This window comes from Gavia stellata, unplaced genomic scaffold, assembly GCF_030936135.1.
Source record: "Gavia stellata isolate bGavSte3 unplaced genomic scaffold, bGavSte3.hap2 HAP2_SCAFFOLD_38, whole genome shotgun sequence".
NCBI classification, from domain to species: domain Eukaryota; kingdom Metazoa; phylum Chordata; class Aves; order Gaviiformes; family Gaviidae; genus Gavia; species Gavia stellata.
Genome location: NW_026776490.1, coordinates 2,021,734 through 2,045,106, shown reverse-complemented (window position 1 = coordinate 2,045,106; position 23,373 = coordinate 2,021,734). Strand labels below are relative to the sequence as shown.

The 23,373-nt window shown below is 41.3% G+C and overlaps 1 pseudogene; it reads right to left on the bottom strand.

The window, feature by feature from the left end:
- The window catches only part of LOC132321030 (ATPase family AAA domain-containing protein 2-like), a 164,255-nt pseudogene extending 142,830 nt beyond the window's left edge, over window positions 1–21,425 (bottom strand).
- Between the last annotated feature and the right edge of the window lie 1,948 nt (window positions 21,426–23,373).

Sequence of the window (23,373 nt, the reverse complement as noted above, 5' to 3'; positions counted from 1 at the left end):
TTTAATTTTTCCAAATTAGGGATAAAAACACATTCTCACCTCCAGGGTCTTTATCTGGGTTGTACTGTAAAGCATTGCTGCAGATTAGATCGATGTCTTTTAGAAAATCTCCTGCAGTTAGGTACTGGTGCAAGTCAATCTTCGAGAGAACTGCCGAAAGGTCCATGGGCTGTTTAATAACTGCGTCATAATCAGGTACCTACAAATGAAATATGCGTGTTCAGAGATTTAACACAGTATCTACCAACATTAATTATTTTAATAACGTAAAATAAAGGACTTCTTCAAAACCCCAAATATTTATGACACATCCAAAGATATGGAAATTAACCAGTTAGTTGCTTGAAAATAGAAGGGCTATTTCAACTGGCTTTGAAGAGACAGACCAGAAGAGGGAAAAACAAGAAGCAGGGAGGTCAGAAGCACGTGTGGGGCAGAGAAGGGAGCAGACACCCAGAGTGGGATTCATTTCACTTTGCTTCAGCAAATCACAGCAAAGAAAGCTTTCTCAGTAGAGTCACCCGAGATTCTCTTTGTTGTTGGCGGGAAGAAAAAGGTGCAGGAATGCACCTTTGAAGTATCTGTCCTAGGCATCTACTTTTGCATGAGATAACTGGACTGAGAGGTGCCGATTTCTTTACTCAGACCATAAAAGGAGCCTAATGACTAGTAGAGATGAGGACATCTAGGTTTGTTTAGGTTATTTACATCTCAGAAACTAGAAGTAAAGGGAAAGACAAGTCAGTGGATGTTTAGGGGAACAGGACTTTGCTGAAATGCAAAGCTCTATTAAAACGACAGCTGACTTCGAAGTATATGCCCCTGGCTTAGACTTATTCAATACATTACATGAGAAAAAAAAAAGACAGAAGCGTATGGGAGGAAGAAGAAACCACACAGCCCTTATGGTTGATCTTATACGGAGGAGCCCCAGATGAAACAGAGAATAGAATCTTGGAATTTATTTTAAAAACTGCTGTTCTTACTCCTGTTCTCACAGAAACTACTGCGAGTCAATTAAAGAGCTTTAGGCTTTATTAAAACAGTCCTATAGATACTGTTTATAATTATAAAGAAAGAGATCTCTCTGCCTTTCAGTGCTGTAACATGCCTACATGTCAAAGCCTTTTCATGAGTGAACTGTGTTGGCAGTAGGTCTAACTGGCAGTTGGTCTAACTGGCAGTCGGTCTAGATGGTCGTTATAGGTCCCTTCCAACTGAAATATTCTAAAGTTCTGAAGGCATTGCAGAAGGAACCCGGGGCTTTCAGTGAAACTCAAATAACAGACATTTGAGGGCCTCAAGGAGTCAGCAAAAGTAAAAGCAAACTTCCTGCTTCTTGAAAAATCAGAATAGTACGGTCCTAAAAACAGACAAACCTTCCTATAAAGAGCACACAAACTCTGAGAAATATAAACACGCAGAAATTATGAATACACGCAGATAAAATGGTATTACAGATCAACACTAATTTACCTCCTCTGGGTCGACAGGCTTTGTAAATGCTCTGAAACGTCTGTCACCGGCAAGTCTACGAGTCACATCCCTTAAGAAAATCCTCAGTTCACGCAATATATCCTCCTCCTGCTCCTCCAGCTGTCTTATTTCTTCCTCTGTCAGCTGTGGAGGCTTAGGCGGTGGTGCTACAGGCAGTACTTCCAATGTCTGCCAAGCTTAAAAGAATCAGAAACTTTTAGTCAATTTACGGTACTCAAATACAAGCCTATGAAAAATTATTGATAGAAAATTACCACCAAAGCAAATGCTGTAGAGCTGTTAACTTACAGTTAGCAAAGTTTTCTATGTAGAATATCCTCACCTGTCTTAGTTTTTGATGCAGGAGGTTTAGCAGTTTGATTTACAATTAAGTCCTCAAAAAATGTCCTTCTTTCTTCCTCATTAGGCAACTGGATTTTGAACACTTCATCATCATTAATAAACAATTCTTTTATCTAAAGCATGAGGAGAAAAGATATTTCAGATGTAAGGTCACACAAATTCATGTTCTGTTCCAAAAAGATGAGTGCCTTTCCAAATTAAACCGAATAATCACCTTGATAAGACAAACTGTGAAAAGGTATCTTCTTGGCCTTAAAAGGCTGGATTTTCATAGGTTAGCATGGCAAATTAAAGTATCTTCTCTAAGGAACACCTCTAGAGTTAAAGCTCAATGAAGGGACCCTATGATACACTGATAAAGTGCTGACATTCAGCACCTCCTAGACTGCTTATTTTGTATTTACCTGCCTTGCTGTCCTTTAGTTTGAATCTTTATGGCAGCTATCGAAGGAACAGGCAGGATTCAGGAGACAAGTGTGGGCTTTTTTGGTAAGGTGCTGTGGGTTTTTTTTAAATTAATTTAAATGAGGTGTCTAAAGCTGCACACTTCCAAGTTTTACTCCATTTTTCAATCTCTACTACCAGAAAGTATGGAAGGAATTTCAATACTTATTTTAGAAAGAAATTATTAACCGTAGAAGAAATTCTGTAGAAAGTTAAGCCCTTTCAAAGCATTTGATGATAAACACATCTAGGCAACCCCCTCTCTCCCCCCCAGTAAATGAGACAAAATAATCAGAGCAGCATATTCACATTTTGAACACCTTCCTTTAATGCACACTCTCAGATACCTAGAAAGCTAAGCACATACTCTTACTGAATTTTGTTAAGAAATACAACTAAAAATAGATTTCCAAGTTACTTAAACAGAAGTTGGATCTTAGCTTTCTGATTTGTAAAGCTTTCACTGATATGAAGAAAGAAATTGAAATTTTTAATAAAGAATTTAAATTTGAAATTACATTCCATCATTAAGAGTGTGACCATCGTACTTTCTCTGTAAAACTATCTTTCACTTTTCAGTAAAAGTATCTTTTTCCCATGTACATTTCAAGCACCGTATATTCTTGACTAAGTACATACCTAACAATCTTGAAGTCACTGGAATTATTGTCTGAAGTAAATGTTTATGTCTGTCTAATGAGCATGAGTGTGTGAGAAGGGGGAAAAAGTTGGGTCAAAGTCAATCTCTTTACTCAGAAAACACTTTAGGCAAATGCTTTCAAGCATTGTTTTGTCTAAGCAAATTTTAAGAGACCTGGTTAGGGTGCCTGAGTAATAACAGTATGAATTTGCTTAAGAGTGCACAGTACTCCAACGTTTAAAGGATTTATAAATTAACAAAAAACTGACTAAAAAAAGTAAGAAAAGTATCAGCAGAAATACCTCTTCTGGGAGATCTGCATGACACACATCAGATGTTGCAAGCAGCAAAACTGGAGCAAATGCTGGAATGGTCTGCAGTAGTGTTGTAAAAGTAGCTCTCAATGTAGCTCCAGCAGCCTCCCACCACAAATGGATATGTGGAATATAAATGATACTTGGTGCTGTTCTTTGTGCTTCTCGCATCAACTGGTAAAATGAAAGCTTGGATAAGAAAACTAAACCATGTAGAACAGGCTAATAAATAACTACGTGTCAGTCAAACTGTCTTATGAAATAGGAGCACATGCAGCCAAAACATCAAAACAATCCAACAAAAAACAACTCCTTAACAATAAGGTAAAATTTTCACTTTACTCAAATATGGACATTGCTACACAGACAGAAACTGACCTGAATCTCTGCCTGATTTCAAAACTACTTAGGTTTAAGGTAATGCCTAAAGAGCCTTACAACTCAGCTGCTGTGGTGGTGTGCCTGAAAAAACAAGACTAACCCTTGAGCAAGATGTATTAGCCTGGGTAAATCACTACACGACTCTGACTGCACCATTTTCAATTCAGAGTGCGCACATATCCAAGTCACTCTGAAGCACAGTTTGAACAAGCAAAGACCTGTGTGAAAAGATGAGGGCTGACACTGTGAAAGAAGCCTGGTTACAATTCATAACTTCACGTACATTTTATAAGAGGTGACCAGTCTGAATAGCTGCCTGAATAGCTAAATCACTCACAGCCTCTCATTATCAATCAGACCAGATTACGTGCTTCGGAAGACCACAAGCCATTGCCTACAGATGGTACCTCGATCACAGAAGAGGACATGCATCTACCACATGAGGGAAGCGGCAACAGTCCTTTCACATGACAAAGTTCTCCGTGCACCCTTTCAGATTATCAATATTCAGGGAGTTCCTGTCACAAGATGGGAAGTGCACGTGGTATATCCAGGCAGTGACTAGACATGCTAGTTATATGACCGCAGGTGCAACCATCACATAACACAAAAGGAATTGTTCCTCTTATGTGACAAATGAGTCTCCAGTCATGTAACATGTCCATCCTTACTTGTAGAGCTCTCAAATGCTGCTACTAAAGGTGAAAATATTTTAATACAGTGATGTCAAACAATGAAAGGGATTTCCTGCCTAAAAGTAAAAAGGAAAACAGCACTAAATCTGCTTATATTTAATTTCTAGTATAAGAAAAACAAACGTAAGCGTTCCATGAATTTTAACGCTTTTCCTGCATATACTGCAGCAGTACAAGCTGTATAGGTATATATAAGAAAAGAAACACTTCTTTTCCCCAAAAGCTTGATTGCCTTACAAATATAATGAAAATGAAGGTTACAAAAAGTGCATGACAGGCAGTCAGGCTGCTGCAGAGCCATCTACTGGGAGCACAGATTCTTAAGCAGCAATGAAAACAACTTTCTGGATCCCACCGAGATGGGGAGGACTTCTTGCTATAAAGAGGGGTTTATTAGCAGCACCTCCCAGCTTCCCGAGCTGCTAGCAACATCCTCACTTTCCATTCCTTTGGAATGAAAGATACGGCCACATGTAACATCCTCATTTGGTATCATTTGATCTAGCAGAAAAGTGGCTTTTCAGACAGAAGTAAACCTAACAGCACATTCAAACCAGGGCACCTCCATTAACAATGAATTTTGCTTACTTTACTAGTTTATGAGATTAAAGAGGAAAAAAGGTACCTGTGCACATGTTTCTTCCGATGATGTGATGCTAACAAACAGAACAGATAGGTCTAGTGTATAGACTGGAAACTTTTCCAGGGCATGTATTACTGCAGGTGCCAAATGAGAAGCTTGCCCGTATCCTGGCTCTCCAACTAGTAAGAACCGTGGCCTGCAAGATGTTGGCTGGTAATAAGCATTTCTAGAACAGGAAGAAGAAAACAAGTTTAAAAATGAGGTGATGAATAGGCACACAGAGGATAAGGTTTTTTCCTATACACCTTTCTTTCTTTTTTTTTTTCCCTTTCGGTAAATACTCTCCATGTTCCAGCAAATAATAAGCTGGTCTGTGATCAGGAACACTGTCAAAGCCCATTTTCTTTTTAAAAAACTTGTACCATACCTCCCTTAAGAAATCCTGCCAATCCCCAGCATGTCTGCTGTTCCTTTGGCTGGGTTAAGTAACGGCTCTTAAATCATACAGGGGGGCTGTCCAGCCAAATACATGTGTGACAACTTATCAGTAACCCGATATGGGGGAGAATAACAACTCTATCTCTCAGCACACGCCTATCTGGATCTCCTCACTGCCCGTAGACACTGATTTTCAGTAGGTCTTGAGTTTAAGTAGCTGTGAGATCTCTACATCTGTCTAGTTTAGCTGAAATTTGGCCATAGTTACTGGAGATAGTGGGAAGGAAGGAGTAGAACAACATTTCTAGAAAAAAATTAACGTGGGCACTGAAACACATTAGCTGTATCTGAAGAAGTACACAAATGGACTGGTTAAATTACAGCAGTACACTCAATATGTATTAAGATGTATATTTATTTTATTCAGTCATTCTAATGTTTCATCTTTGAATTGTCTATTAATTTCCTAGTAATCCTGCTTTACTAGCATGAAACACATTGGTGAAGAGCATTCGTTTTTTTCCACCACAATACTATTGTACCTTTGCTGGCTGAAGTCAAAGATCTAGAGACCTAACCAAGCTCAGCAGGTCAGAAGATTTTCTGGACAGCGCAGCAATAGAAAGTGAGAAAAATAACTGACCCACCAGTGACGACAATAATCTGTTTTTTCAACTGTCAGCTTATATGACTTCCACATTAAAATGTTAAAAAGTTAACATAAACTTAGTCGGTTAAAGGTACAAAATGCAGACATTGTTTAAGTTTTTCTCACAGTGTTTTAACAAACCATTTCTCAGTTCTGTTTCTGCTACATAATTCGCTACTGGTTTAACAATCTTGGAAATTAGAAGGGCAAAAGATGTCTACACGAATCTGTAGGGTTTTTTTAGCTAAAAGGACAGGCAGCACGTTTCTTTGGTCTTGAGTCTTTCAAGGAATGCCATGGATTAAATCAACACATTCTAATAGTCTGTGGACCACTTTGACTTAGGAAAAGAGGGCTGGGCCATTCAGTTTGATGGGTTATGGCAGTGTACTCCATTAGAACCTCAGTACCCAGCTGGATCTTCACGCTTACTTCTTGCAAATATTGATCACCCCCCCACACCCCTCCCCTCTACTTCTTCATCTACCACCCCTCACACCAAAACTGTTTACAGACACGGCCATCTTAATAATGCAAACATAAAGGGACAAATATGTACCTGCTAAAATTGAGGAATTTTTCCTTTTGTCTACCAGGCATTTCAGGAGTTGGCTTATCTTCAAAGATTGATGGTGATTCCTCATCACTGTCAATTGCATAATTTCTTAAAATATGATTTAAACTGTCTGAAAGACAAGAGAGGTTTGTTAACTTTCCTGAATAGTCCATATCTTCCTCTCACATTAATACAGCTTCTAAATCAGTGCTGGAGACCCCTTATATTGTATTTCTTCATTTGAGGGCACATGCAGAATGTTATTTTCTGAAGAGTTTATCCTACCACAGATCTAAGGAGATTGCACAAGTCTCTACAAAGCTGTCCTACATCGCATGATTTGCATAAGGTATTCTCTCTCTCTGTTGGTGAAAACAACAGGAGGTTTCTTCCTTAGAATAAAGATGATTAGGAACTTCTGTAGTTCCTAGACACCTGAAAAACCCAACAAGGCCACTTCCTTCTGGAGCAGGTTCCCCCACTGGATGTGGGGAAATTAAGTGAACGTGGTGGCCACAGACTTCCCTTTGTCTAGGACTAGTGAGTCAGAATATACAGACCAACACATCTTCTAAATAAGGCTCCTCAAAGATCCCCGAAGGAAGAGATCATGAAAGGCCGACAACGGAGACGGGATGCAATTACCAATCCCTTAGCCTCTCTGCTTTTATATTGTTGGTGGGTTTCTGCCTCTTTCACCAATGCAAACAATCTACCAGCTCTACTGGGAGTAATACTGGCAGGATATTCTCCAGGGATTAGGATAATAACTAACTATTCATGGATCTCCGTTAATCAGGAGTGCAGCGAGTTTATCAATTTATTTGCTGTCACCAACCGACAGACAACTTGGTCAGGGTTGATGCAGTCAGGAGTGTGAGCTCACATACGCTATGCAAGCCAAGCCCCAGAGTATACGTTACTGAAACATTCTGATCTCATGTGCAGGCGTACAGTGTGATCCACAAACATTCAAATTAGGAGACTATGGTTAAAAATCACGATAGCTGTAACAATATTTACCTTAAACCACTTATAGTTGTATTGTGGTTCTGACATTCTTCACAGGAATTAGAAGCATTCATGTAAAAATGCCCTCTCCCCCCATTTAAACATTTATTTTGAAAGAGGTGCCTCACACATTAAACCTTAAATCCATCTCTATGAATGATAAACACGATATTAGCTACTGTGAGAAACAGGGTGCTCTAGGAGAGAATGCATAGTTCTCTCCTATGTATTGCGAGTCATTCACAGCTCCCATCCAGCACTTCAGTTTAGAATCCAGAATAAAAACTATGCACGATATTCCTGAAATAAAGGCGTGCATGTGCATATTATAAAATCCTACTGTCATTATGGCTGAGAGGTTTCTGTACGTTGATTGCACAAATCGGAAGTTTTTGCTTTGGCAGAAGTTTAAAGAAGCGGCTACTATTGTTATACCTTGCTGTTGGTCCTTCTTTAGAGCAAGCTCTGCGTGGGGAAATACTCTCTGCAAGGCTTGTAAAATTCTTGCTAGTGTGTTTTCAAGCAGTGGTTTTGAAATAGGTGATAGTGCTCGCCCAGGTGAAGCCACAGCCCTCCGTGAAGCTGGAACAGTCTTCTGCATAGCCATGACAAAATCCTTCGCTGTTATTTTAATAGAAGCAATATCTAACTGCAGTTTCTCACTGCTTTTGTATATTTGAGGATAGCGGCGGCGCAGAGCACAGAGGGCAGCTTCAGCACATAAGCATTTAATATCAGCACCACAGTATCCTAATAAACAAAACAAGAATCAAATGTTATGTCAGTCTCAGGCAACACAGAAGTCAAGGCCAAGGTTTCCAAAGTGCAACACTGAAAGACTTTGTATGCAGCTAAAAATTAACAGGCTAAGAGATAATCCAAAGCATTACCGAACTGCAGAGAAGTTTTGTTACGTGGCTCGCAGCCTGATACCCTGCGCTTATGAAGCGGCCTCCTAATCAGAACTTTAGTCCTGAGGAAGAGGCCCCAAAGCTATTTAATGTTCTGAGAGACAAGAAGAAAATGACAAGAAAAGAAGCATCTAACTTTGTTTGCTCCCAAGGCGTGTCAGCTGCCTCACTCTGCAGCAAGGCACAAGAGCTCGGGTGCTGCCTGGTACAAGCTCAGATTCCTTAGGACTCAGTCACGTGCAGGGACTGACTTTGTTTTCAAACTTACCAACACATTTTTCAGCTAGCTCTTCAAGAAACATGTCCAGTGGCTTAGGGGTCCAGTCTCGTGTGTGAATCTTGAAAATATCTTTTCTAGCCTGGAAACAAAATGGTTGCATTTTGGTTTGTCCTAAGTTTTCTCTTAAAAATAAAAAAAAAACCACAAAACCACCTCACATTAATAAAAATACTTTTTCTCTCCAATTCAGCAAAATCTCATGCTGACAGGCTCATTAGTTCATCAAATTTGGTTTTCTGCCAGTTCATTCAAGGAAGACAGTCCTAGCACTACCATTCAAATTGCTACAGTTACTACGAAGAACAATAATTATGACTCAAACTCCTGTCATTGATCCAGAAAATGTCAAATGTTGCCTGTCTTCGTGTCTGATCTTAGCAAGACTTTCATTTAAGTATTTCCTGGTACACAGATTAATTATGGCAGATTTCTAGAATTCTTCCACAGTAGGGAACCGTGTATTATATCCATTTCATGGCACCTCCTCTCCTGTTCCTGAAAGCAGATAGAAACTGGAGGCAAATGTGTGTGTTAACTACACTGCTCAGTGCACTTTTATTAGCCTTCACTCCAATAAGCATTTTATCCTTTTTCCAAAAAGTGCTACTACAAGAAAAAGCAGTATCAGCGGTAGCCAGAGAAAAACCACAAAAACAGGGTTCCAGTTTTGCACACGATCGTCCCCCCAATATGTTTTTGTTGCTATATACCTATTTTTTCATTGCTTAGCTATTGCCATTGAACTAGAAGCTTCCCAAGCCCTGCACCTGTGCAGTGTACTTCACATCTTTGTCCAAGTCGCTGTTAACGAGTACCAGTAAGAATGTCAGATCCCCAAATACTTATAGGGAACGCCCAGGATACCCAGCCTGGGAACAGTCCAACACAGGTACGTCCACTATCCATTCATAAACCAAGAACTGAGAGCAAGAGCGCTTCAGGGTGAAAGTGCCTAATTGGATTAAATAAGTAAGCAAACATGAACCGCTTTGGGAATGAAAAATCTTAAGTTGCTCCAGCACCAGCCTTGGTAAAAGTTGTTGTTAGCAGAAAGGAATTCTTGCGTGCACACCATTTCTTTCATTTTCCAGATGAGATAGCAGTAATTTATAGCTAATTCAGACATTGATCCTTACTTAAACATTTCGGTGACTAGCAGCATCCCCTTTTCTTGGCTGGTCACAGTGAAACCAAAATTAATTCTAGAACTACCTACTTGTTGAAATCATCTTAGTCATATATATTCAGTACCAGGTCTGCCCTCCACAGCACAACGCAGCTCTCTCCAGACATCCCTCTTTTGTCCAAGTTGTACAACACTGATTTCGACTTTAACTGCTCCGGGATACTGCACTGTTATGTGATTTTGTTGCAAAGAGGGACTTTGCCACATTAGCATTAGGGTTGAGTTTAAGTTCTGACCTCTTTATTTGGCAGGCTGAAGAGGAACTCTCGATCAAACCGTCCGGGTCTTCGTAAAGCAGGATCTATAGAATCCAGCCTGTTGGTGGCTCCAATTACCACAATCTCTCCTCTGCTGTCTAACCCATCCATAAGTGCCAGAAGTGTTGATACAATAGAGCTAACAGAAAAATATAATTTTCATTCACTGGTTTAGTAAATTTTGTTACGTTTTACATGACCTTCTCCAATGACCACTCAAAAAGGACAAGCTTTTATTGATGAGATGCTCCTTACTGAAAGACTCGTTTTAAGACATAAAAAACCAGACAAGGTAACACAGGTCTTGTGCTGCTATCAAGCTTAGTGAATTGTTTTCAATTATTGTTTAAAAACCATCTGAAGTTTAGTAGCATTGAATTACTAGTTTTCAGGACAAATGAATGTGTCACATGAAGTTAAATAGGTTGTGGTCTTCTTTTCACAAAGATCAAGCAGCTTCTATGTAGGTACAAAAAATGTACTACCTATGGATTTCGTCTTGTTCACAGGACCGCACAGGAGCAAGACCATCTATCTCATCAAAGAAAATAATTGAAGGTCGCATCTGGTAGGCCTAGAATGAAAACACAGGAATACTGACATAAGTAAACCAGCACAATTTTAAAGAGAAAAACGTCATGGTTGGAAAGTCACTGGAGCTAGATTTTTCCAGCTAGCATCAGGGATCTCTACTAATTGAGCTAACGGAGTAAGTGGCACGAGTAACAGAAGACAGCAGCTATGTCAACCCACTGAGACTGGGTGACAGGAAACAAATCATACCAGTAGTATTTACAGCTATTTGGCAACCACCGAGAACAGAGCCAGGACTTAATTCAATTACAGGTTCTGGAAGCAAGCTTCTGTTATGAATTTAAATGACCATGCTTGCAGCCTGCATCTGTTTCCCTCTGATCTAAAGCCACTGTCTCTTGCCTCTTGAAACCTTTTTTGTGGCTGTTTGATGTTTTTTTTTTTGGGGGGGGGGGTGTTGCTTTGCAAGGTTCTCTCATTTGTTTTATTAATCTTTCCCAATACATCTCAAGATTTCAAGCCCCTAAAAAACCCACTGAAAAAAGAAACACTGACAATCCCGTTTCAGTGGAAGGAACTGACAAAACCCAAAAAAGAGTGAGTTCTTAAAAATATTGACCACAGAAAACTACAGTTACAACTCGGACAGAACACGTGGCACGTTTCCACCTTACCTGATCAAACAATAAACGAAGCTGCCGTTCAGATTCCCCCGCCCATTTACTCAGGCAGTCGGCACCTTTTCTCATAAAAAAGGCTATTCTCCTGTCACCTTGGCTACATTCATTAGCAAGTGCACGAGCAACCAGTGTCTTCCCAGTCCCTGGAGGGCCATAGAAGAGACAGCCTCTGCAATTAAAAATACCAAAGATTCACATAAGAAAAAAACATCATGGCAAAGTACCTATTACAACCCTCATCCCTACAACACACAACTCTTCTCTCTAGCTTACACTTGACGTGTAAGAGAGCGGTAACAGCTGAAGCGTGAGAAAAGTCAAACCAGATGGAAGTTTTGTGTTCCTACACAACTCAACAAGGCAGTAAACAACATGAATAAAGAGGATCATGCAGATGTACAGAACCTTGAGAAATGATCGTAGTGTCCCAGAACAACACTTCCAAAACTGCTGACAAACTAACAGGGGTGGTTACAGCACAGTGGAGCCAAACAAGAACAAACTTCAGCACAGAATCTAAGACTGGGCTAACTTATGAATCACCAGTTCATTCTTCAATGATACACGGCACATTCATTCTTGTTTTCACAAAAGGCAAGATTTGATAGTAAAGCATTTAATTCTCCCGTAAAAAGCTTTAAGTTAGTGGACTTGGTCTCCCATTGCTGATGATAAATGAGGAGGAAGTCTGAAGCTGGGATATATAAATATAGCCATCAGATAAATATAGCCATCAGATAAATATAGCCATCAGCTAGAAAAGCCAATACACTGCTGTTTCAAAAAGAATTTAAATGAATAAAGAAGCAAAACACAGATTTTGTTGTCGTTCTTTGTAATACTTTTAAAGTTACTGAAAGCAAAGGATTAAAAGTCGTATTTCAATATACCATGATTGAGTTTTGCTGACCAAGAATATGTAAAGCTAACTAATAATTTCATTTCATAACTAAGTACAACAAACGCTGCAAGGTTCTAGTTGCAAGTCCTATCAATTGTAAACTTGATACTTGAGCACTTGAAAAAAAAGAGAGTCGGTGGGAGAGACAACTGGACTTCCAAGAAACAAATTACAGTTGACTACCAGTAGGTAATTCCTTCTTCCTGCTTATAAACTAATGAAGTTGACTTGTACGTAGAACTCAAAACAAAAACACTCCAACCCTGCCTTTTAAAGGCAAGACACTTTCAAAGTATATTCTCCCCACACAGTACATCTTTGAACCTACATATATTCTGGATTCTATCCATTTTTAAGAAATTACTTTTTACTACTGCTAAAAAACCCCATCAACACTCCTGAAAATTTTGAAGCATGGAAACATATTGATACCTCAGTTGAATATTCTCATGAAAATGAGTGACCAGCAGGTCGAGGGAGGTGATTCTTCCCCTCTACTTCACTCTCATGAGACCCCACCTGGAGTACTGCGTTCAGCTCTGGGGCCCCCCACGTAAGGACAGGGACCTGTTGGCGCAAGTCCAGAGGAGGGCCACAAAGATGATCAGAGGGCTGGAGCACCTCTCCTATGAAGACAGGCTGAGAGAGTTGGCATTGTTCAGCCTGGAGAAGTGAAGGCTCCGGGGAGACCTTAGAGCAGCCTTCCAGTACCCGAAAGGGGCCTACAGGAAAGCTGGAGAGGGACTTTTTGCAAGGGCATGTAGTGACAGGACAAGGGGTAATGGCTTTAAAACTGAAAGAGGGTGGATTGAGATCAGCTATAAGGAAGAAATTCTTCACCATGTGGGTGGTGAGGCACTGGAACAGGTTGCCCAGAGAAGCTGTGGACGCCCCAACCCTGGAAGTGTTCAAGGCCAGGTTGTATGGGGCTTTGAGCAACCTGCTCTAGTGGAAGGTGTCCCTGCCCATGGAAGAGGGTTGGAACTGGATGATCTTTAAGGTCCCTTCCAACCCAAACCATTCTATGATTCTATGAAACAATGTCTGTTACCTTGGAGGTTGAATTTTGAATCGCTCAAAGACTTCTGGGTAAAGCAAAGGAAAAACGACCATCTCTTTTAAAGCTGAAATGTGGTCAGAAAGACCACCCACACCATCAAACCGTACCTAAAGAGAAATTCAAAAGAACACATTTTATATGTTAAAGAAAGCTGCAACCTTGATAAGGTTCCATCAGAAATTGTATGTCAGCACAAAGGAAATGCTCTGGGCAATTTTCAAACTGCTTGAGAGAAAATTGTAAACCAAGGTAGCTGTAGACAGCACGTTATTGAAAGCTTTCATAAACACTGGAAACATCTCACTGACACAATGAACTAAAAATACTTACTGAACAATCTGTTTGCATTGGATCAACGTCAGCCAGACGTGCTCCAATTTTCATTCGATCCTTGTGAATTCCCTTCAAATCGTCTTTCCGAAAGTTTAGTGGAAGACACCTGATTTGAATTAAGGAGAAAGAGAAAAGCGCTTTCTAACTTACGATGCAGCTAGAAGGTTTTTGCTTTTATAACAATGGCAAGTGAATGCAGAAAACCTTACAAATGACTTAAACTTCCTAAATAGTTAAATACGTGTTCAAATTGTTTTCTATTTAATGTCTGTGAGTAAATAAAGGAAAAAGGTCACTGCAGGCATTAAACTGGGTTTACTTCAACAACTCTTAGCACTTACGAATAGCCACACCAGTCAACACAGCACATACATGAATGCAAGCTCTCACTACTTAAAAATTAGATCAAATGTTCAAGGTTTTTATAGATTTAAGAACAAGCGTTTGAGATTTGCAAAAATACACTGTTTTCAGGTTTATTTTCCCTCTCGGTGAGCACAGTAAAAAAAATCCATTTAAGCAAGAGAAAAATAAGAATTCTAAAGATCATAGTAAGACAACAGAAAGAAATTATGGCAGTTTATAATAGCACTTAAGTTGTTCTGCATGACAGCATTAAGTAATTTTCAGTTCACAGCCTTCCTCAGACAACAGGCTGCTTGTTCTTCTCTTAACTGTAATCTAAGTTTTGTACTGGTTTTCCATGACTATACATGCTGGAAAAAACATCCCACTGCTGTTACACTTGGCAAACCTTTCTGAAAACAATGTCCATTTGGGCTTCACAAAGAGAATTAAGCCATGGACAGACAGGCAGAAACACTGGGACTACTTCACTTTGGCTTTATCCAACTTTCCTCAGTATCTTAACTCAACCAAGCATTATAAGAACATTCATAAGCATGGAAGAAAAGTTAATTAAAAGTGAAGGCAGTTCTGATGCTAAGAAAATTCATTTAGAGGGCAAGTACATAAAAGATGCTCTGGTATGAAGACCTCTCTGCAACTGGCAATCCCAAAACAGAGACACCAGTGGCAAATTTCAACATTGGCTGTGCCCAAATTCTTTACACATGAAACACCTTCCAAATACATCCTCCCGCACATGCTCTCAGACCTGGAAGTCTTAAGCAGCCACAAGCACCTATTTCCGAAAAACAGGTTAAACAGTTTTGCTGCGAAGTACAAAGCCCCACACCTTACACAAATCAATGTATTAACAATAATTCACAGAATCACAGAATCACAGAATCACTACAGTTGGAAAAGACCTGTAAGATCATCAAGTCCAACCTGGAAAAAAAACAAAAAACAAAAAAAAAAAAACACACACAAACAACCCACGCAAGCCAACCACCACACAACAACAACAAGGCACAACACACCAAAAACCAACCCACCCAACACCACACAGCACCATGTCCATCAAGCTACATCCCACAATGCCACATCCACACGCTCCTTGAATACCTCCAGGGAGGGTGACTCTACCACCTCCCTGGGCAGCCTATTCCAATGTTTCACTACTCTCTCGGTAAAGAACTTTTTCCTAATATCTAGCCTGAACGTCCCCTGGCGCAACTTGAGGCCATTTCCTCTAGTCCTGTCACTAGTCACTTGGGAGAAGAGACCAACACCCACCTCTCTGCAACCCCCTTTCAGGTAGCTGTAGAGAGCGATGAGGTCTCCCCTCAGCCTCCTCTTCTCCAGGCTAAACAACCCCAGCTCCCTCAGCCGCTCCTCATAAGACTTGTGTTCCAGACCCCTCACCAGCTTCATCGCCCTTCTCTGGACATGCTCCAGCACCTCAATGTCTTTCTTGTAGTGAGGGGCCCAAAACTGAACACAGTATTCGAGGTGCGGCCTCACCAGCACCGAGTACAGAGGCATGATTACCTCCCTGCTCCTGCTGGCCACACCATTTCTGATACAAGCCAGGATGCCGTTGGCCTTCTTGGCCACCTGGGCACACTGCTGGCTCATATTCAGCCGGGTGTCGATCAACACCCCCAGGTCCTTTTCTGCGGGGGAGCTTTCCAGCCACTCATCCCCAAGCCTGTAGCATTGCCTGGGGTTGTTGTGGCCAAAGTGTAGAACCCGGCACTTGGCCTTATTGAACTTCATCCAATTGGCCTCAGCCCATCGATCCAGCCTGTCCAGATCCCTCTGCAGAGCCTTCCTACCCTCAAGCAGATCAACACTCCCTCCCAACTTGGTGTCGTCTGCAAACTTGCTGAGGGAGCACTCTATCCCCTCATCCAGATCATCAATGAAGACATTAAACAAGACCAGTCCCAAAACTGAGCCCTGGGGGACTCCGCTTGTGACCGGCCGCCAGCTGGATTTCACCCCATTCACTACAACTCTCTGGGCTCGGCCATCCAGCCAGTTTTTTACCCAGCGAAGAGTGTACCTGTCTAAACCATGGGCCGCCAGCTTCTCTAGGAGAATACTGTGGGGAACAGTGTCAAAGGCTTTGCTGAAGTCCAGGTAGACAACATCAACAGCCTTCCCCTCGTCCACTAGGCGGGTCACCTGGTCATAGAAGGAGATCAGGTTGGTCAAGCAGGACCTGCCTTTCATGAACCCGTGCTGGCTTGGCCTGATCCCTTGGGTATTCTGCACGTGTCCCGTGAGCGCCCTCAAGATGAGCCTCTCCATAACCTTCCCCGGCACCGAGGTCAGGCTGACAGGCCTGTAGTTCCCCGGATCCTCCTTCCGACCCTTCTTGTAGATGGGCGTCACGTTGGCAAGCCTCCAGTCATCCGGGACCTCCCCCGTTGACCAGGACTGTTGATAAATGATGGAGAGCGGCTTGGCAAGCTCCTCCGCCAGCTCCCTCAGCACCCTTGGGTGGATGCCATCAGGCCCCATAGATTTATGAGTCTCCAGGTGGCATAGCAGGTCGTTAACTGCTTCCTCCTGGATCATGGGGAGCCTATTTTGCTCTCCATCCCTGTCATCCAGCTCAGGGAGACGGATACCCTGAGGATACCTGGTGTGGCTGTTAAAGACTGAGGCGAAGAAGGCATTAAGTACCTCAGCCTTTTCCTCATCCTTCGTGACAATGTTCCCCGCCGCATCCAGTAGAGGATGGAGATCCTCCTTGGCCCCCTTTTTGTTGTTAATGTATTTATAGAAGCTTTTTTTGTTGTCCCTCACGACCGTGGCCAGGTTGAGCTCTAGCTGGGCTTTCGCCTTCCTAATTCCCTCCCTGCATGACCTAACGAGGTCCTTGTATTCCTCTTCACTTGCCTGCCCCTTTTTCCAGAGGTGGTAAGTTCTCTTTTTTTCCCCGAGCCTCAGCATAAGCTCCTTGTTCAGCCAGGCCAGCCGTCTTCCCCACCGGCTCTTCTTACGGCACAGGGGCACTGCCTGCTCCTGCGAGCAGGACATACCAGTGCAGGCAGAGGACGAGGAGGAGACCCTACCTGATCAATGACCACGGAATGTTAGCGGAGGTTGCCAGTAACAACCCAGAAGTTCCAAGCTGCACCACCCTGTTGGAACTCTACTATGGAAGGCACCTGCAGCCCAGCAGTTGTCACACGGATGTACCGTATACGTAAGAGCACGTAGGGAAGTCTCAGCCTGACCACTGAATACATTTAGCTCTTGCTGCCAGCAATAACAATACCTTTTTCTGTTGTCAAAAGAAGGAGAAAGTCCCTAGCCAATATTATGCCATAGCAGAAAGGCTTGCTAGTAAGGCTCATTTTAGTAGCTTTGTAAGATCATGAAAAAAACCCACTTACTTTGTTATAAGTTTGTCGAACAAAACAGATTGATTTGTAATGGTGTAACGACTTTGTTGAAGTCTGCAGCTTCAGCGGACCTCCAAATCCCCGTTTTCTTCATGGACTTGTTGTGCAGCTTTTGCATCAGCTCCGGTCTTCAGTGTTCTGGTGACTACAATGCATTAATGTATAAAATATTTTGAGACAGAAAATACGTTAGTCCCTTTATTTCACCGTTGCTCTAGTAAAATGTAAAAAAATCTGCAGTGGCTTGATTTTTTCTTTAAATACTGAATTGGAAGTTATTGTCATCACCACAGCATTCAACTTAAATTAATTATGTTTAAACTACCTACCTAAAAGCATGACTTGTATAGCAATTTTTTAATAGACTGGGAAGCCAATCTGATGAAAACAAACACGCAGCTTTTGTTCCATGCAGGAAGCAAGTTCATTCCAGTTACTTCTTTCTGGAAAAGTGAAAGCAACAAATACCTCTCTCTAAGGTGTTTTTACTCCATTCATGTCAAATTGTATCGAATAGTTTTTTTAAAAAAATATTTATGTGGGAAGTCTTTTCTTAAGATGCGTGGTTTTAGTCCATTGTTTAAGCATGCATCACTCATTTTCTGCATCCTGACACAAAAGCTCTAGAAGATAAGAAACGTCTCAAGATAAACTCCCAAATAGCAAAGAACTCAAACGCTTGCCTGCTTTAAAAACGATCTGCCCAGTATTTACCACACAGCATCCTTTGCCACGGGTCTGTTACTTGCACTATCATTAAAACAGTTAAGAGAGGTCAGTGAGGAAGTAGTGCACAATTAGAACTTGAATTACTACACACAAAGCGCATTTCAGGCCCCTTCCTGCGTTCAGCCCATCCATGGCTGGCAGGACGCTGCCTGGAAATAACGCATTTTCCCGGCTGCCAGCAAGCAGCCTCACAGCACCAAGCCTGCTTGTGTACTCAGCACAGTGATTCAGTTCCAAGGTGAATCACTGAACTTCAGTGACACCTTCCCCACATCAGCGGGTTTGTGCGCCTCATGACTGAATTACCTTTTAACTCAAATATTACCTCCTATTTGCAAGAACGATTTTCAATTAATTTGTGTCCTGCAGACTCCAGAAAATCCGTGTCACGAAGAAACCTGAGCTAAGGAACAGATTCTCAGGCACTAGTGCCTAAGAGCAGGCTGGAATTCACGCTGTGTTCTCCCCAAGCCTGACAGGAATTAATAGCATATCCTCCTATTCTCACCTACCTCTTTTCGTAAAACTCATAGGAAATTCACTATCTTTTCACTATCTATTTTCACAACTTCAGCTGCTTTGCGTTGATGAGTTCAGCAGTTTTTGTGGCCAAGTTAAATAGATGGAGTGACCAAACGCAATCCTTCTCAGAAACCAGACTAAAAAGGAATCCTAGGGAGTTACCACTACTTACCTTCTTTATATTCTTCCTTTTTTTTGGTCTGACTTTGGCTTTGCCAACCGCCTACATTAAGAAAGAGAACAGAGGAGAGAAAGAAGAAAAGAATTATTGTATTAGAATATTGTATAGAAGTCTTGTATTGTACTGTTCCCCATCAAGACTAGGGAACCTGACCACATTTATAATCCAGTGCTCCACATCATGCAAAGAAAAGCCTGTGGACCACACTGAGGATTCAGATCCCAAGTCTGCTGCGTACCATATGCAGACAGTTCGGTAAGGACGCAACTTTCCTAACCGGCTAATCTTCAAGTCTCAATAGTGCAAATAACATCTCAGTAACCAAAGCGGAGGAGAGATCTCAAAGGAGTTGGGAAAAGATGCACGTTTTTTATACAAGCAGAAGACTTTTACTAAGAAGAGTGATTCTCGTTCTAAGACACTGACACTGACATTAACATAATCATACTGCCCCGCAGATTTTTAGCTGTAGATTTATCATGACATGACTCATTGTGCATGCTTTCACTTTTCCTTTTAATTCTATGAATTGAACAGGGATTGGACATCTAGAAATACAATACCTCGTAAAGTGTCTTCCATTGACATTTTCACTTAATATTTCCATGCATTTGTCAAAGCTAGAGTCTGAACAGGGCGGCATGTTTTTTCTCATTGATTTCAAACAGTGTCCACTGAAGCATTCAATTTTGCCAGAGGAAAATTCCTAGGGGAAGAAAGAAGGAAATAAGAACATATTAATCTGAACCATGTATGTTGAGCTAAGAAGGGAATTCTCCCTCCTTTAGGCAAGTTTATTCTGTAAGTCTCATGACTTGATAGTGGTGCAACTCATGGCAGGTAAGCCTTGAACCACTTCGGCACCAAGAAGTAGCCCTCAGAAAAAAAACCCAACCAACCAGCTTTCAAAGCTAAAGCTCCTCTCCGCCACACTTTTCTTGTGGACAACTTGAGCTTAATAGCCTTTGAAAAAATTATTGTGGCAAAACCTTTCAGATAAACTTAGTGTTTCATGAAAAAACCCCCACCTTTTATTTCAACATTGGTTCAGAGAAGCAGCCAAGCTTGACCTTGCATGTCCTGGGATTAAAATCTAGTTAGGAGAGTTTTTCTCCTCTCTCCGTTCCATTTGTGACTGCATGTGAAGGGATATTAAAATATTTCCTTCAGGAGGATGGCATTTATCCACAGGAAGCCAAAGGGAACTCAAGATACACTTCTTTTATTACTGTTGATCTTGTTCACATTAGTATTTCTGCAAGGAGGATGAGTACTATCACTTCTACTATGTGAGGAAAGCTGTGTCTGTGGGAGAAAGTCCATACCCTTCACAGGCGAGTGCAGACCGACCGCGCACACAGTGTTCCCTCGCCACAAAGCGAGAATGGGAAAGCTTCTGAAGAGCCACTGTGCTGCTCGGCTGCTATTTGCAATAGGAAAAACTTTTACAAAGTTGTTTGGCTTGACAAGAGGAAGGATTCCCCTTTGCTTCCCAGGGAAGTAAGGTGAAGCTTCATTATTCAGGTCAGTCTCAGGGGAACACTTTTCTCCCAAGGCCCAAGCACTTGTACTGCCCATATTTCTTTTTAGTATAGACCTGTGAAATTCTGTCACTATGGAATCTGACCAGCTGTTAGAGACTGACTTTATTGGCCTTATGTTTAAGAAATACAGTTCTACATTTGTAAGCCTGTGCTTTGTAAGTCTCCAATGTCAAATAGTGAAATCCTGCCTTTTAAAGGGTCCAATGATAAGTGCATTTTTATAAGTAGATGATTATAGTAAGGTAAGCAAATAAGATTGCCCATCTTAATCTTACGGGATTAAGATGCAAAAAGTTGCATGCCTGAGAATAGATAATCAGAATGTGACAGGAAAGTATTATTTAAATATATCCAATAGATTCGATGACTCTGTTGAATAGCTGCTGCCTTGTAAAGCTTTTCCATAAATGGACTTTAAATTGTTTCTCCTCCGGATTTTTTTCCTCTCTGGAAAGACTGAACTTATTTCTAGTTCTGGGTTGTTTGTTTCTGCTTAAAAAAGACACATTTCTCTAGTTCTTTGCAGCAGAAGGGCAACTTACTTTATATGTTTGCATTAGCCTATATCCCTTAAAGCATTAATGTCGTGATCTCTCACCTTACATCATTAGGAATGATGAAAAGAAATCACTGTAATACTGCTGGCCTATGTTTTTCAGTCACTTGTTTTTGACCTTGTTTTTCAAGATGTTCTGTAACACTCTCCGGATCTTCTCTATACGTTCCTGCGGCCTGTTTCCACGCCATTAAGTCAGTAACAGAAAACGGAACTTTCACATATAGCGGTCCGTACTGACCAACCCCTTGTCGCAAAGGAGCTAACAATTGTGTCTGGTGTCTGATTCTCCGCGATACCGGTGTATGAACCACTACTTCAGGTGGTCCCGCCACATCCTCTTCCATTCCACTACTACTATCTGGTTCCACCCTTTCTCCTGGTCTAATACCTCCCTCTTGCGCCTGATACGGGGAAGAATTTCGCTCACGTGACATTGGGGCTATATTTAATTCTAGCTCCATTTCATCCTCTCTTGGAGTTGTGCATTTTCTGCATCTCTTTCCAGTAACTCAAGCTGAGCAACAACTTTCAGATTTCCTGTTTTCAGAGGTTAAAGCCATCACTAAATGACCTCGACTTATCAATTTACACTCCTCCTGCCAGTCAGTTCGCTGTCTCAAGTAAAAGAACAAATCCACGTAAGGTACCTCATTCCATTTGCCATCCCTCCTACAGGACAACATCAATTGCAAGATAGTATTATAATTTAAAGTCCCATTAGTTGGCCATTTCTCTTGATCATCTAAAACATATAAAGGCCACCAATTATTACAATACTCAATCATTTGACTTTTATGCAAATCATCATGCAACTCATTCCAGTGTGTCAATAAACGTCCCAAGGGTGACGTCTTTGGTATCTTCTCGTCAATGGCTAAATTCCCCGCGCTCTTACTCTTAAACAATTTTGTTAACGCCATTATGTTTATTATTCTTATATAATTATATTATCAAATATCAAATTACCAAATGCAAATGACAACTGTCTCAAATACACAAATGTCCAACCCAGCAATAGCTTTCGCTTATGACTTAGGGGCAGACGCCTAGGCTTCCAATGCAAACAAAGCCCCAACCCTGCGAAGCTTTCACTGCACCTTACGGGCAGGCTATCCAAACAAATTCCCAAGAAGTGCCTTACCCTTTTCCAGGGAACGTTGCGAGGAGCTTGTATGGGTCGAGGGCGATGGTCCTCGCCGAGAATCCCTCAGTGCCGGCTGGAGTCTGATCAGCACTCGATCCCTTCCAGTCTCACTCGCAAGGTCCCATCTGGGTCGCCAAAACTGTTACCGTAAGTCAGCAAAACCAAGAACTTTCTAAGACTTAATTTGAAGTTTAGAAAGCAGGCACTTCTTTATTGCAGCGCTGGACGCACGGGGGATCACTCCGCCTAGTGTTGTGCCGAGCTACTCTGCTACAAAAGTTATATACAATCAAAGTATACATATTCATCATATTTCCAGGAAACAATTAACATATCCATACAACTTCTGAGACCTCATTAATATATGTAAATGTTCATAACGCATGCGCCTTCAGGTACACTGGTGGTTGTCCAAAGTCCTCTGGTGGTCATCCATAGTCTCCCTCATTGTGTCCGCTAGTTGAACCCAATCTTTGCGCACGCTCAGCTTAGTTGCAAAATTCCATTCCCCTTTAATCTTGGAACCTCCAGAAGATTTTCTGGGTTTACTAACCAGGCCTACAACTTACCATTCTCTTGACAGGAATATCCTCCTTATCGACAAAGCTACATTGTTTAACAATTAGTTCATAATCAAATCATAGATAAATCATTCCTAGTTGCCATTACACAAATTATTTAGCACAAAATATATCATGGTTTTTAATTTTCGTTGATTAGTCTCTTGATTATACAATTCGATCAATATCCATACCTAAAATAATCAATGGTTATTTCTCTTAATGTCTACTGATTGGCGTTCTTGATATTCAAATCCAGATGGGAAGGGTAAGGGGATTTCCAAGCAGCATCACTGTTGCATACCAGGTCCCCATAGTTACGGGACTCGAAACTTCTCTATTCGATTCTTCATTGTTCCATCTCGTTGCGATTAGTTTCTTAATACAAAACAGTGACTCCCTGGTGAGGTTCCTATGGTTACGAGTCTCAAAACACACCAATATTCTAACATTCTATTTCTGCTTACAACTAAATTCAGTGATTTTACAACAGCCCCACCTGAAACTGAAGTCCAGTTCTGGACCCGTTGTGTGCATTTGAAGGGTGAGTCATTTTCTTGTAGGTGAAGTGGATCCAGGCGTGTATCTTGTGTCACTTAAGTGTTCAGTGCACAGATTTCTTGTGAATCTCAGCTACTCAGGTCACGTTCTCTGTCAGTGCTGGAATAAGAATTTTAA